This window comes from Pleurodeles waltl, chromosome 6 (assembly GCF_031143425.1).
Source record: "Pleurodeles waltl isolate 20211129_DDA chromosome 6, aPleWal1.hap1.20221129, whole genome shotgun sequence".
NCBI lineage: Eukaryota > Metazoa > Chordata > Amphibia > Caudata > Salamandridae > Pleurodeles > Pleurodeles waltl.
Genome location: NC_090445.1, coordinates 1,205,581,697 through 1,205,595,666, shown reverse-complemented (window position 1 = coordinate 1,205,595,666; position 13,970 = coordinate 1,205,581,697). Strand labels below are relative to the sequence as shown.

The 13,970-nt window shown below is 47.3% G+C and overlaps 1 long non-coding RNA gene across 1 annotated transcript in view; it reads left to right on the top strand.

The window, feature by feature from the left end:
• Positions 1-6,157: 6,157 nt before the first annotated feature.
• LOC138302118 (uncharacterized) overlaps positions 6,158-13,970 on the top strand; it is a 37,868-nt gene continuing 30,055 nt past the window's right edge. The window contains exons 1-2 of the long non-coding RNA XR_011205286.1: positions 6,158-6,390; positions 8,402-8,978. This is a non-coding gene — a long non-coding RNA (uncharacterized lncRNA). The remainder of the gene's footprint in view (positions 6,391-8,401; positions 8,979-13,970) is intronic.

Sequence of the window (13,970 nt, the reverse complement as noted above, 5' to 3'; positions counted from 1 at the left end):
CTGGGGCCAACTTGACATCATGGTAATGTTTGCTAATCAGAGCTTTTGTTCATATGTGATCATGGACATGTGGTCACCCTATTTTTCTTTGTATTTGCAGCATCAGCACCCACTGGTGAAGGAGATGGGGCAGAGCCATGTGGGGAAGCATCTGGCCACGGGACCTTTGGTCAAGACACCACTGACACAGAGGGACCCCGTGGCCCGGAAGGAGAGGGGACTGCCACGGGGGAGACCGCAACATCATCCTCATCATCGGATTCCTCCTCTAGTGGACACTCCTTAGTGGTTGCGGACCCATCGGGGCATCCTCCTGTGCCATCCTTGTCTGCCACCCCCTATTCTATCAGCACCCCCCCTGTTGCTCCCCACCAAGTTGGCTGTGCCTGCTCACCCAAGAGGGCAGGCGCCTCCTTTGCCGCAGGCACCTCCGCCTCAGCCCCTGTTACCTCTGCTGCCCTCAGTGAGCGGCTATTGACCTCCTGAGAACCATTTCTGTGGGTCAGTCAGCCATTTTGAATGCCATCCAGGGATTGGCCACCCAACTGCAACAAACCAACACATTCCTGAAAGGCATTCATGGTGCAATTTCTGGCCTACAGAGATCTTTTCAGGTTCTGGCCTCCACACTGACGGCAGACAGGCACCCAAACCTTCCGTCCCCACTTCCTCTTCCCAATTCAAATCCCCCCCTTCCGCAAACTACCCAAAGCACACAGACAGATCTGTACGCATCCACATCAACACACAAGAGGAGCACACACAAACACAACCACCACAAAACACACTGGCACACAAGCAAACAACATCCACCCACAGACCCAACAATAAACACAACTTCCCTAGACACCCCCACCACCCCGAGCATCACACATACAACATCACGCATACCGACAGGCACAACACCAGCAGTCACTGACACCCACACCACACCCATCATACCTGCAGACACCACCCCAGCAGACCCCTAGACCTCCACCACAGGCACCACACTCGCAGACACCACAACTACAGACACGCAGACATCTGCCACATCCAGTCAACCTGCAGTCACCACTGCAACAGCCACACACGCATCCACCACTCATCCCCCAGCACCTCCACCTCCCAGTCCCCCAAGACCCACAAACGCACTCACGCACCCACCCAACAGACACACACAAGCATACCTCCCAGAAGCACTCACCCACGACATCCACATCAACACAGCATACAACCACTCCCTCGAGCTCCAAATCCCGACCCCCTTCTTATGACCGTCTCCGTGTCCCTAAGAAAGTTATTTTTCTTTGACCTCGGCCCTTTTTCCTCCACCCCTGCTTCAAACCCAAGAGACCCCCATCCGCCTCCCCTGTCCCTACTACAAGCACCCATACCTCTCCCTCCCAAGAAGAAGCTTGCCCCTCCCAAAAAGACCACCCCTCCCAAGCCCAAACCCCTCCTCCCGTATCCAAACCCCCCACCCCCAGATAACCCCTGAGGTGCCTGCCTGCCCTCTTGATGCCCCTTCCGGTGGAGGTTTCATGGCAATTGGGAGTTAAGTTTAGGCACAACACTGTGCTATTATTGGACTGCTTTTGGACAGGCCAGCGGCCTTTGGACTTCAAATAGTTATTGTTTATTAAACCCAAACAGTTGTTTTTTCTTAGTATACATTTGTCCTGCTATTCCTTTTCTACCTTCATGTTGTTCCTGAGTGAGGTGTATTGTGTGGCTACAATTGTGTGTTTTGGAGCCTGCTTGCTGCTCCATTTGGTGTTTTTCACAGTATCTTACTTTGTGGGCAGTGCTGGTGTCCCCCAAGAGAAGGGTTTATGTTGAGTGTATGCATATGTGGGTGTAAATGCAATGGTGGTGTCATGACATTGTGCACTGTTTGTTATGGTAAGTATTTCATCTTGTGTTGTCAAATGTCAGCATGTATGGTGTTAGACTTGTACCCTGATATGGGTTATGTGTTTATCTGATTTGTGTCAACTTGAATTTTCTTTGTGCAGACATGGAGTGCGTTCAGTTCTGCCAGCTTTGTTTGCATTTGACTGTGCATGTGTCCATTTAGCTGTGTGTACCTTGCAGCTAGTTCCTGTAGAGGTATGTCCCATTAAGTTGGAGTTGTATGTGCTTTGCTGACTTGCACTTCCACGTTGTGAAGAAAGGCAATAGGCATGATATTTGGGTCTAGTACTGTTTGTCCCTGAGACACATGTAGGGCCATTTCCTGTGAACTTGTTGTTTTAATGGTCTGTGCAAAGTGATATGCGTCCCAGTGCAGCCTCTTCCCCTGAATGCTCCTGATGCCCTTATCCCTATTGTGCAGGTATTGTTAGCATAGTGATCTTTGTATATTTGTCTCTCTGTCTATTGTGCATGCCATTGTTTTTCCATTGTGCTGTGATGTGTTTGATGTGTATGTCCATTGGAGGGCTGTTCACTTGGAGTTTTGTCTTTGTTCCATGCCAGATCCATACATATGTGTGTGGTATGGATGACAGCCTGTGTGGAATGTGAGTGTGTGAGTTGTATTGGTAGATGTGATGTTTGTGTGTTGTTGGTGATGTGTGAGACAACATTGTGTAGCCTTCACTATACCTGTGCCTGAGATATGTAGACGTATGTTTTTGTGCAGCATTGTTGTGCAGTGTGAGTGAGCTGCCCAAAGGGGTTGTATTTTGACTGTGAATGGGTCCGTCTTCATGTATGATTTGGACTGTGTACACAATGAGGCGTGTACTTGAAGCCTGTAGCCGTGACCCCCATATGATGTGGAGGACGGCGCAACGATCTGTTGTTACGGTTAATGGCACAGGTAGGTGTGTGCACTTACAGTCGGTTCCGCCTATGATAGCATTGATTTTGTGCTCCTTCGATGATCAGCAACAGCAGCAGGACAAGCTTAATGGGTTCCATGATGGCTCCAGATGTGTAATGCTGCCTGCAGGTGAGTGTCTATCCAATTCTGCCTTCTGAGGTGTGGTGGTTCAACTGCCATGGTCACATTGGTGGTATGCAACCACGTAACGTGTTCGGCAGCAACACAGGTTCCTCTGGCTTGTTTGTGGTGCCTCGTGACTGTGGCAGTCTGTGCTGCCTGGCGGTGCCGGCGGAACCCCAGCGGTCTTTGCTCCATAGGGCAGTATGACTCGTAATACAGTGGTCTGACCGCCATCTTGACGGTGGTCGGACCACCACTGCACCTATGGCAGTCGATGGACCACAAAACTTGCAAAAAGGCCCCTAGTCCAGATGGGGTCCATTCACTGACGACTGGTTTGAAATGTTGACGCTTATTGCTGGATGTACTGTGATTACATTTTGACAGCCGTTAAATTGTTTGAATTGTCTGTTTTTCCGCTGTTATACGGAGTATACATCAGCTGATGCTTGTTAGAAATGGGGTTCCTGGTTGGCTAGGTTAGGCATCTCAGGCAGGCAGGGACCACCACTCTAGTCAGGGCATGGGAGCTACGCACCCAAGATAACCTCTGCTCACCTCCTTGGTAGCTTGTGACACAATACATACACCACAAAGAAAACTCCACAACAGATTATATCAAAATAAACTTTATTGCAGAAAACATCATTAGACCAAATACTACATGCATCAGTAATACCCTGCTACACAAGCAGTTGTCAGAACATCACACAGGTTACTAGTACTATGAGAAAGTAAGCAGTACTGCGGTAACACATAGGGTACTAGTATTCTGCAACACAAGCAGTAGTCAGGTCATCATTATCACCAAAAATACAGACACATAGTATTAAAAGTTCCCTGAAGGCAGGTCGCCAAGATAAAAGCACATGTCCTAATAAACACATTATCATGCCTGTTAATAAAAGTAACAAGCACATGAACGCTCCATCATCACATCACCATACACAACTATGACCCCCCACCCAGGCACATGTCATCATAAAACCTTCTCTCCCCATTCATATACTGCAGACCGTGAAAGGATAGGTATCACCACACAACAGGAGGGTATAATTCATTTACTCCAGGTCATATCACGCAGCCTACATGGATTGTGAAGGCATCAGACATTTCAGGGGAATGTAGAGCATTGGTAATTGTTAGAACCCTCCTGCCTGGAGGTCACAGCACTGCTGCACTTACTTGTCCCAGATGGGAGCTGAACCAGAGGCCTACCCATGGGTGTGTCTAGGGTCCTCCAGGGCCTGAAGGGCTACCTCCCTCCTTCTCTAAGAGGCGGCCCAGCTCAGGGGAGCCCACCTGTGACTTCAGGGCTCTTCTTTGCACAGCCTGAGTCACAGCAGCGACTGCACCAAAGCAAGTGCCTGCTTGTGCCTCTGGAGCACAAAAGAGTGTGCACCTTGTCTGCGCTCAATGAAAGGCTTCCAGCAGGCTCCTCTTTGCTTCTCCTGTGCCCAAGGAGGGTCTGTATCAGCATGATGAGGGTGAGGCACACTCCTTTCGAGCTGAGGCCATGGCCCAATGAAGGAAATAGGTGCTTTCCCACCACACTGGTATAAATGTGCAGAAACGGTGCTCTTATCAAGAAATAAAGAGCTTGTCATGTACTGAGGCCCCTAGAGCGTTCTCCACGCGCTCAACAAGAGCAAAGGGGCACTCCACTTGTGCCCATCAGGAAACAGCACCGAAGAGTCAGAAATGCAGGGAGACAGGGAGCATACAATCCAGGCGGTGGAGACAGGTGTGGAACACAGGGCAGAGAGCAAGCACCAGGCCAGCACACCATGGTCCTTGTAGCTTAAGTGGCAATCCTACTTGTGGCTCAGCAGGCCACAGATCAGCACAACAACAAGTAAGTCCAATGGTGGTTCCCTCTAGCAGCATCTGGTACCACGTCCATGCAGTGTTTCTGTTCTGTGTGTCAGGAAACATGGGGAACAACCCCTATACTTATACTCCTTTTGCCCAACTTGTAGAAGTGGGGAGAACGTTCCAACCAGCTCTAACCAGTTTCAGGAATGCCCCTCATCCTCCCCACTGGCTCCAGACACCAGTAGGGTTAAACAAGCCTTTTGTGTCAGGGCAGGACACGGCCTATACAAATGTAAGTGTACCCCGCCTCTACCTCTCCCAGCCAAGGAAGACCACGCAATATGCAGATGTACTTCTATTATTCCTCCTCCCTCCATGTGTGATGGCTGTCTGGAAAGTATGCACAAAGTCCAGCTATCACTATAGCACAGACGTGGATTTGAGTCAAGCTGCAAAAGCACCAGAGTTACAAGCATAGAGAAATGCCCACTTTCTAAAAGTGGCATTTCTACCCTGGTAATAACAAATCCACCTAGACCAGCAAGCAGCATTTCTGATTACCACTCTATCCATACCAAACATACCCACGCCACCCCTCATAGATCATAAAATACCACTTAGCCATATGAAAGTCCTTTCCAATGCAATCCGATGAGAGAGGCAGCACTCCCACATCAGTGAGAAACCAAATAGGTTGTTTGTCACTAGTAGGACAGGCCAAACAACAAGGCACATGTCCTACCTCTTACCCACACAGCACTCTGCACATACGGCTTGCTAAGGCCTACCTTGGGGGTGACTTATATGTAGTAAAAAGGGAAGTTCCAGGCCTGGCAAGTAAATTTAGATGCCGGGTCCCTGAGGCAGTATACTGTGAACGTAGGCCCTGCAGTGGCAGGTCTGAAACAGGTTTGCAAGGCTACTTCTGTGGGTAGCACAAGCTGTGCTGCAGGCTCACTAGTAGCATTTAATTTACTGGCCCTTGATATAAGGGATACCACTATACAAGGGACTTACAGGTAAATTAAATCAGCCAATCATATCAAATTTAGAAAGGAGAGCACATGCATTTTAGCACTGATCAGCAGTGTTAAAGTGCCCAGAGTCCTACAGCCAACAAAAAGAGGTCAGGAAAATAGGAGCAGGAAGGCAAGAAATTTGGGGATGGCTTTGCACAAAGGGCCAGGTCCAACAACATGTCTGTGGTTTTATGGCATGATGTAAATATTCACACTACAATGAACTCTGCGCCATCTGCACTTTGTGGGTTTATTTATAGTTTAATATATGGAATGTGCACTGAAAATAGGGGCCTTGTGGAGTTCTTCAACTAATATATCGAATACCCACTACATTAATTTTCTGTTTTTTAAAGATAATGCAAACGTCCCTGAAGTTGTGCAACAACACAAGCTTTCCTTGGAGATCAGGATGAGTGGGGACAGATGTTCACTTTTAATGGGCAAGAACCGAAAAGACCTAATGAATGCGCCGTCACTGGCGCCACCTTGGTGACTTCTACCTAAGTGATCACTGGACTTTCCCAGGAACAAAGTGGAAAAGACCCTGATTACTTTCTATGGTTTACCACAAGCCACTTATTATCTTCAACTGCTGCTGATGCGCCACGGCGATGTCAAGGGGTGGGTACCTTTCCTCTGTCTGTTTTTGTCAGTGAAAAACCGTTTATGCAACAGTTTTGCCCAGTCTTATGACACATACACGCTGTGCCAAGGGATTCCCATTGTACCACACTGATAATGAGCAAAAAAGTTGCAACTGGTCTGGGGCTGACTTTATTCCTTTTCATAGGGTACACGGTCTGACAGATAGTCGGAGAAGTTTCAGTCAGAGCAGGACCAAGGCTGATTTGCAGCCAGACAAAACGACCTGATCCAAGTTTGGTCCTTGTCTGTAGTGGCACTATGAACAAAAAAATACTGGGGATTTAGAAAGTGATTAGGCGTTGGGATTCATTATTGTATTCCAAGCATTATTTTTTAAGGAGGAGCTGAGACCAACTCGAGCATTTCACCCATCACCTTTTGTTTTTCCCACATTAGAAAGCATGGGACAGAGGGAGAATAATGAAAGCGCAGACTCTTCCAGGTAGCTAACCTGCCTAAATATGCTCCCAAACAGCAGCATTGACCCCAGTTGGTTTGTCTGAGCTTGGACAATGGTGTAAGAGAGAGTTAGGGAGGAGACTGCAGCCCTACGGACATTGAGTAAAAGACTACATATGTTGGGGCTTCTTTCACGCTGCAGAAAGTAGGTGGAGGAAAGATAGTCCACACCAGCCAACTCCTGAAGCCAGCTGCTGAAGTTCCTGCAGCCCATAGTCTTTGTGGACCAAATAACCCTAAAAGCTCAAAAGAAATCTGTATCTTGTGCTCCTGATAGAGAGAAAATGCTAACATTCAAAATCTGTTCCTGTCCTCTCGACCTGCCTGCAGTTCCTTCAGTTTTTAGAAATGGCTTTAGCTTTCTTCCAGAGGTCATGTTATTAAGAACAAAAGCAGGCAGAGAGAGGGGCTTTAGGTCTGTCTCCCACAGCCATTGGTTTCTGTCGACCACCGCTGTTGAGTCATTGTTTAAAAAATGTATTCTTCGCATTTTGTATAAATCCAGAGAATTATTTCAGTCTCACTGTTTACTTTTGGTTGTGGGTGTTTTAGTCCATCTTCCTAAAGAATACTCCTTATTGCAGTACATGGGAAGAGAAGCAAAGGGTCCATGCACTATAAAGGAGCCACATCTGTGCTTATAAAATAGTGTCCATACTACTGTTGATTCACCAACTGTGATTTTCCGCCTAAATGTAATATTTGCCTCTAAAAATGTTTCCACATTCTGCTGATGTTGCACCGAGAGTGGGTTTATACCTTAATCTGATTCTTCACGTGTGAAGAAATTGGGGCCTTACTTGAAAGGGTCGCCTTCCTCGGTCATGCTGGTGCCAATAAAGACTCTGAAAAGTAAAATCATTAAAATAAAGGAGAGGAGAAACAGAAAGTGGTGAAAGACTCCTGTACTTTTCCCCAGGAACTTGACGGGAGGGGATCTCCATCCAGAAGCCACCCTTGTGGCTGATGGGAAGACACCATAAAGAGGAACCACCAGACAGGCAGAGAAATGCGTTCTGTATAGAGCAGTGATTCTCAGCCTTTTGACTTCTGTGGACCCACACCTAATCATTACTGGAAACCAGGGGTCCCCACTGAATCATTATTGGAATACCGGCTCCCCTCTGATTTACTACTGGAAGTTAGGGACCCCAGCTAAAGCAATTTCTATGATTTGAACTTCCGAACTTTACACAGAATACAGAAACAAGCATTCATCAAACAAATAAACACATACACAAACAATAAAATATTTTAATTAATTCACAAACAAATATAAAGATTAACATTTTAATTTTAATAGAAAGGCTGGGTATTTTTCAAATTCAACTGAGGCCACCCATCCTCCATAATGTATTGTGTTCGATGCATTTGTGCTGCTCCTGTAAATCAATCTGAGAGCACCAATTAATTTTTACCTTACAATTTCAAATTCCTTCATATTTACGGAATGTTTTAAAATTGTCACTTTTTACATTTGGCTTTTTTATATAAAGTACTAATCTGTTAATATTATTTAATTTTCTAGGCAGTCTTGGAGCCTCTGCGTTGGCACCGTAGACCCCTGGGGGATCCTGAACCACAGGTTAAGTACTGCCGGTGTAGAGGACCAGTCAGAAGACTGGGGACACCGGAGGCAAACCTGAGCGGAGCCTTTCATGAGCAAGACAATCATCAAATACGGAGGGAGACATTACTTTTGGCCAGAGCCTCTCCCAGCTTCCAAGTAATCAGGCACTAGGCTTCCGCCAGATTCCAGGCCCCGGCGTATCTAAACTGGAAGGGGCTCCATGTAAAGAACATGAAGCCACCCCCCCTCTAGGCTCACTCAGGAGCTCTCAGACCAGGGTGCTGTGCTGAGTCCCACCTCCCCCCTGCTCTGCACCCTGGCCTGGCAGCTGGGGCCTTTGTTACGCCACTGTTCCAGGAGAATTGTGACTGTCTAGGTTGGTAACTGAGTCCATAGTTGGTCCTGCAATTTAAGCCAATGACCTGAGGAGCATATTGGTTTCCCAGTAAGAAGAGGGGCCCTATGCAATTGTCCTGAATGAGAGTGAGAGAGACTATCTACAAAGGAGGGCTGCACTGAGGAAAGTCACGTCTACGTGAGTAATATTTATTGTTGTTAATGGGCAATGCCGGCTTAGCACATAGAACTGTAAAATAAAAAAGAGGACATTACTGATATCTCATAGTGGATTTTTTCTGCACCTTGAATCTCTCAAGGAATGTTGTAGAAGTTAGCTACCTAAAGAAAGTGTTGAAATGGATAAAACATTTGTATATGGTTTCCTTTCTTTTTCTTTAGTTTTTTTCTCTTTCCTTTACTGAAAATTCTTCTTTTGGAGCATAAAGACCAACAAGATTATTCCGATGAGGGAAGGTTCATACCCACATCAGTTACCTACCAGAGTCTTCTCTTTCTCTCCAAGGCTAGGGTGCCACAGTCCGCGTCCACCACCACAGTCCTAAAGTAGGAAAAAAGAAAAGCATCAACAAATGGAATCCCCCTTGCGTGTTTACCATCTCTCTTCTTCGACTAAAAGTTGGGTCATAAAGACAGTAGGAATTGTGTTCCATTTTGCGTTTAACAAAACTTTGAAACAGAACAGGACTGTATATAAATTATTTCAAGAATTAGAGCCAACTTCATATACTTTTCCCCATAGAAGAAATCCAGATAAATTGTGTGTCCATTGTTTCCAAATGGTATGGATTTTAAAGGTACCCAGTGTTTTCGACTTACTGTGGATCAACCTGGGAATATTGGTAATACATGGGAACAATTTATTTTTCCGAAAAAAGGTGAGCATACAATATGCACGAAAGTGTGTGTTCTTAAAAGGGTTTGCTTTTTAAAGATCGCCCTCTTCAGAGCTTTCAGAAAGAGGTATAGTGGGGAAAAAACTTTTTCAGCTCTGTGTTCACAGTTTTCCGAGGAGTGATAAATATTTTCTATTTTTTCGGTTTCCACCTACCTGCAGCTTCAGAGAGCGTCCGTTGGACATGAGTTCTATAGTCTATTAATCTCAAACATTCCAGGCCCTCTGCATGTACTACTCTGCATGTACTACTCTTGCCTCTTTTAGTGACGCTGGGTCTGCCTCCCCCTGGCCACTGCCTGTTCCATGTGGGGCAGTTTGTGTTCAACTTTCTTAAGAGTCGCCAGTGCTTAAATTAGGGCACCCACCAACATACCAATGGAGGCTCCACAGATAACTACTTTAGAAGCCTCCCACTCATGTAGTAGTTATGTAGCTGTCCCCGTTTTTTCAGCTAAGTAATTATTTATAGTTTGTGCCAATGATTCCCGAAAGGGAGTATCTATTAAATAAGTGTGTTGCAGCATCCAGGTGGGTATAGGTGTCGGTATTTTATCCCACTGCAATGCCAACTCTAGTGGGGCATGATCAGAAAGTGTCTTTGTGAGGTAGGTGATGTGTACTACCTCAGGCAGGAGTCGTGGGGAACACAGAAATCTATAAATGCGTGTATGCAGCCTGTGTGGATATGAGTAAAAGGAGTACTCTGGGACTCCTCTATTTCGGGCATGGCAGGCGTCCACTAGTGACCAACCCGACACCCATTGTTGTAAGGCTGCCACAGCCTTCTCTCTACGGCAGAGCAACCAATACTGAGTTGAGGAAAGCAACCCAGGCCTGGGCCACAAACCAATCTATGTGTTGTGTGCTTGCTCATGTTGCCCCATTACATGGGATTCATGTAACCATAGGCATAGCGATAGACTTTAATGAGCAAACAGGCTATTATCGCATGCCCTCTTCATCTTGTTAAAGGGGAATGTCTGTGTTTAGAATAGAATAGCTGGAGCCAGTTTGGGATGGATAAAATTACTTAGCCCAGGTCCATCCGGGAGCTAGAGATCATGAGCCAGTTGAGGAGTAATAGATGGAAAGAGGGCCATGCTACCTATTGAGTCATAGTCAGAACCACTGTCCTGTGATGTGCTGGAGCTGTCTACGTTAGTATTAGTTCAAAGCTATGAAGCCGATCTGAGCACCTCCAGACGGCCCATCAGTGCTTGCTGCGAAGAGGGTGCAATGCCACGAGCCCCGCCTGGAGTGATAGCTGGGCGAGGGCGACCTCGTCTCCTCTGGGGAGATCCCGGTTCACATTTCCGGGCCTGCCAAGATTCAGGAAGGTTTGGTCCAGCCACTTGCGTGCTGATTCCAGAGAGTCAAAAAATAAAGCCCACTTGTCATGTTGAATAGGGAGCCTCACCGGGGATAGCAGAGGATAGGTGAGACCGGCTGTTCTTAGGTTGAACTTGACAGCCTGGAAGGAAGCATGCCTCTGCTGAACCAACATAGTGTAGTCCGGAAACAGTGAGACCTTTACATTATTTACTAGAATTGGGGACTTCTCCCAGGCAGCTTTAAGCACCGTCTTTGTAATTCAGGATTTTTGCTTCTGTGGGTCGAGGAGGCACTGCAGGTTTTTTTATTTTTATTTGGTACATGATAGGATCCCTCAACCACAAATATATCTGATAGGCCTGCCGGTGCCACCGCTGTTCGGAGCCAGTTTTCTACGTATTGTGTCAGCATTTGGCCCTCTGTCCCTTCCGGCAGACCCGAGATTCGAATATTGGTTCTACGAGCACGGCCTTCAGCATCTTCAGCCCACTCTGAAAGCAGTTCCAATTGTTGAGTTCATTTACTGATTTGGGTGGCATGGACTTTGTTGGCAGGTTCCAGAACAGAGATCATTTGTCTTGACCCTGTCCACTAATTTACGATGTTCATCTTTGAGGAATGATATGTCATTGGTGATTGCTCCCATCCGCTATTCGATGGCGAGTCAGGACTCCTGTATTTCCTGTAGGATAAGATCCAACCTGTCCTGGGGCAGCGTATTGCCAGTGGGAGGACACCGAGACATGGGTCGAAGAGTCCTCTGGAGGTGGGGAGCAGGAGGACGCCCAGGAGTGCCGGTCTCTGGTCTTGGTTTTCGTTCTCCCTATGCCTGTTAATAGTAGGGCCTGTCTTGTACTTAATAAGGAGTGCTAAAGTATACCAATAGTAAAAAGGTTCAGACAGTCACTCCTTTACATCATATATAATCTACAATTTGCAAATGCTGTCATCAAAACCTGGGTTCTATTGCTTTGACACTGTTCCCCTCAACATGGGGCTGCATGCCTCTCAAAAATGAAGGGGGGTTGCAGTTCTCACGTGTTATCCTGCGATCTATGCTACACTTAATGGATCTGGGTATGCACCAGAGAGGAGAATGCCCAGGTGGCCCTGCCAAGTCTACCGCTGGGCAATCAGTCAAAAACAACGTGAGGCCATGGAGCTTCAGCCACCAGCGACAGTTAGTACAGCAGTACCAGGCTTCACAATCACTTGTCGCCAAGGATAACTCTGTGTGTCTCTACTCTCAAGACACACTTCAGTCCAGCAGGCCAATGTGAGTCACTTCGCTTCCCCCACCTTCTCAACGTGACACCACTCGACATTCAACAGGTGGCCCATGCTCCACCAGGCAGCTATTTCAACAGGAGTTGGCTGACGGACCCGCACGGCCTGCACAGGCCTGCCTGCTTCTCCAGGCAGCAATCACCGAGCAGCAATCACCTCTCTCAGCCATTCACTTCACACAACCAGTCCGGCTCCCCAGAAGAGGAGTGGGGTCCGCCCACCTCTGTCAGACTTGCCGTTTAAGGTTCAGGCTCCCCTGCACCTTCCCCCGGGGTCTGTGTAATGCAGCCAGGCCCGCACATAAAATGGCTACCGGTCCTCACAGCATCTCGGGCCTCCGCGATCCACGCTCTGTGCTTTCACCTCAGCTGCCTCACCAGCGGGAATCAGCACAGCCAGAGGGGGAGGCAATCCCCAGCATCTTATCACTGTCACCTTCCGCCTTGCGGAGACGAGGAGCAGGCCTAAGGGCCACGCACATTACTCAAGCCCGCCTGCTCCCACTCACCTCCAGGCTCACTTTAGCTGCAGGATACGGACTCCCCCTCCGTCAGGCCCAGCGTCCTCTGGGGAACCGTGGGGACTCCCCACCTCACGCTGCCACCGACATTGGCACTCTCCTATTGGTTCTCTACTCCAGCCTCCAACCCCAGAGACATCCGTGTGCGCCTCACGTAGACCTGGTCTCGTCTCGCCCATCAACTCCTCCGTGGCTCGGCCAGCAGTCCCCGCTCCAGGTCACCCACTGGGGCCGCCATCCCCATTGCTCCTCTGAATGGGACTACTGCACTCCCTGGTCATATTATAATAATGTCGTTGGGGGTGCAGGCACAAATAGAGGTTAGTATTAAAAGGATTGTCTGGGGTCGGCCCAGGAGCCTTGCCGCTATGTGTCCACCATCTTGGATGGTTAGCCACGCCCCCCAACATAACCAATCACTTGATAATGAAAAGTAAAAAATAAAAAAATTATGTATGGATGAAAACTGTTACCCACGATGCCAGATGAGTGTGCTTGAGTTTTTGTCTAAGACTTGATTTTTGTGGAAATTGCGTTACAATAGGCAGGCAAAATTGTAGAGAAATTCAAAAGATAATCGCAAATGTCTTACCGGACTGCATTCCTACACAAACCTGGAACCCTATATGTGGACATAGTCTTCCTATCATAACACATACAGAGAGTCAGGAAGACTGAAATCAAACAAATCTGAAGGAATCGACCCATACTATCCCCCTACAAATAAGGCCAAAAACACACAAAAAAATTGGGGGTTCACTTATAATGAGGAGTTATACCCGGGGGAAATTTTCCTGGTGCTCCTTAACCTCATTAGGTGAGTAAATGGTGAATGGGTGCTGTGAAGGGTTGTGAAGTGATGATGGGGGGGGTATTTCCTTTACGGACTAGGTGGTCTCACACACTATATAGTGTCATGCTTCATCATTTGACCACCTAGCCCCACCCAGGTAGGACAATGCCACATGGGCGGACTCAACCTCACAGTTAAAAGAACGGGAGGGAGTGTGTACATTTGTACTTTCTGGAAATTGTGGGATATCCAGCTGAACTAGGGAAAATATAAAAACACCTAGGCAGTTACCTGTGTGAAATTTACACTTTTAATAATGGTGTCTGCTCGTGTATTAAAA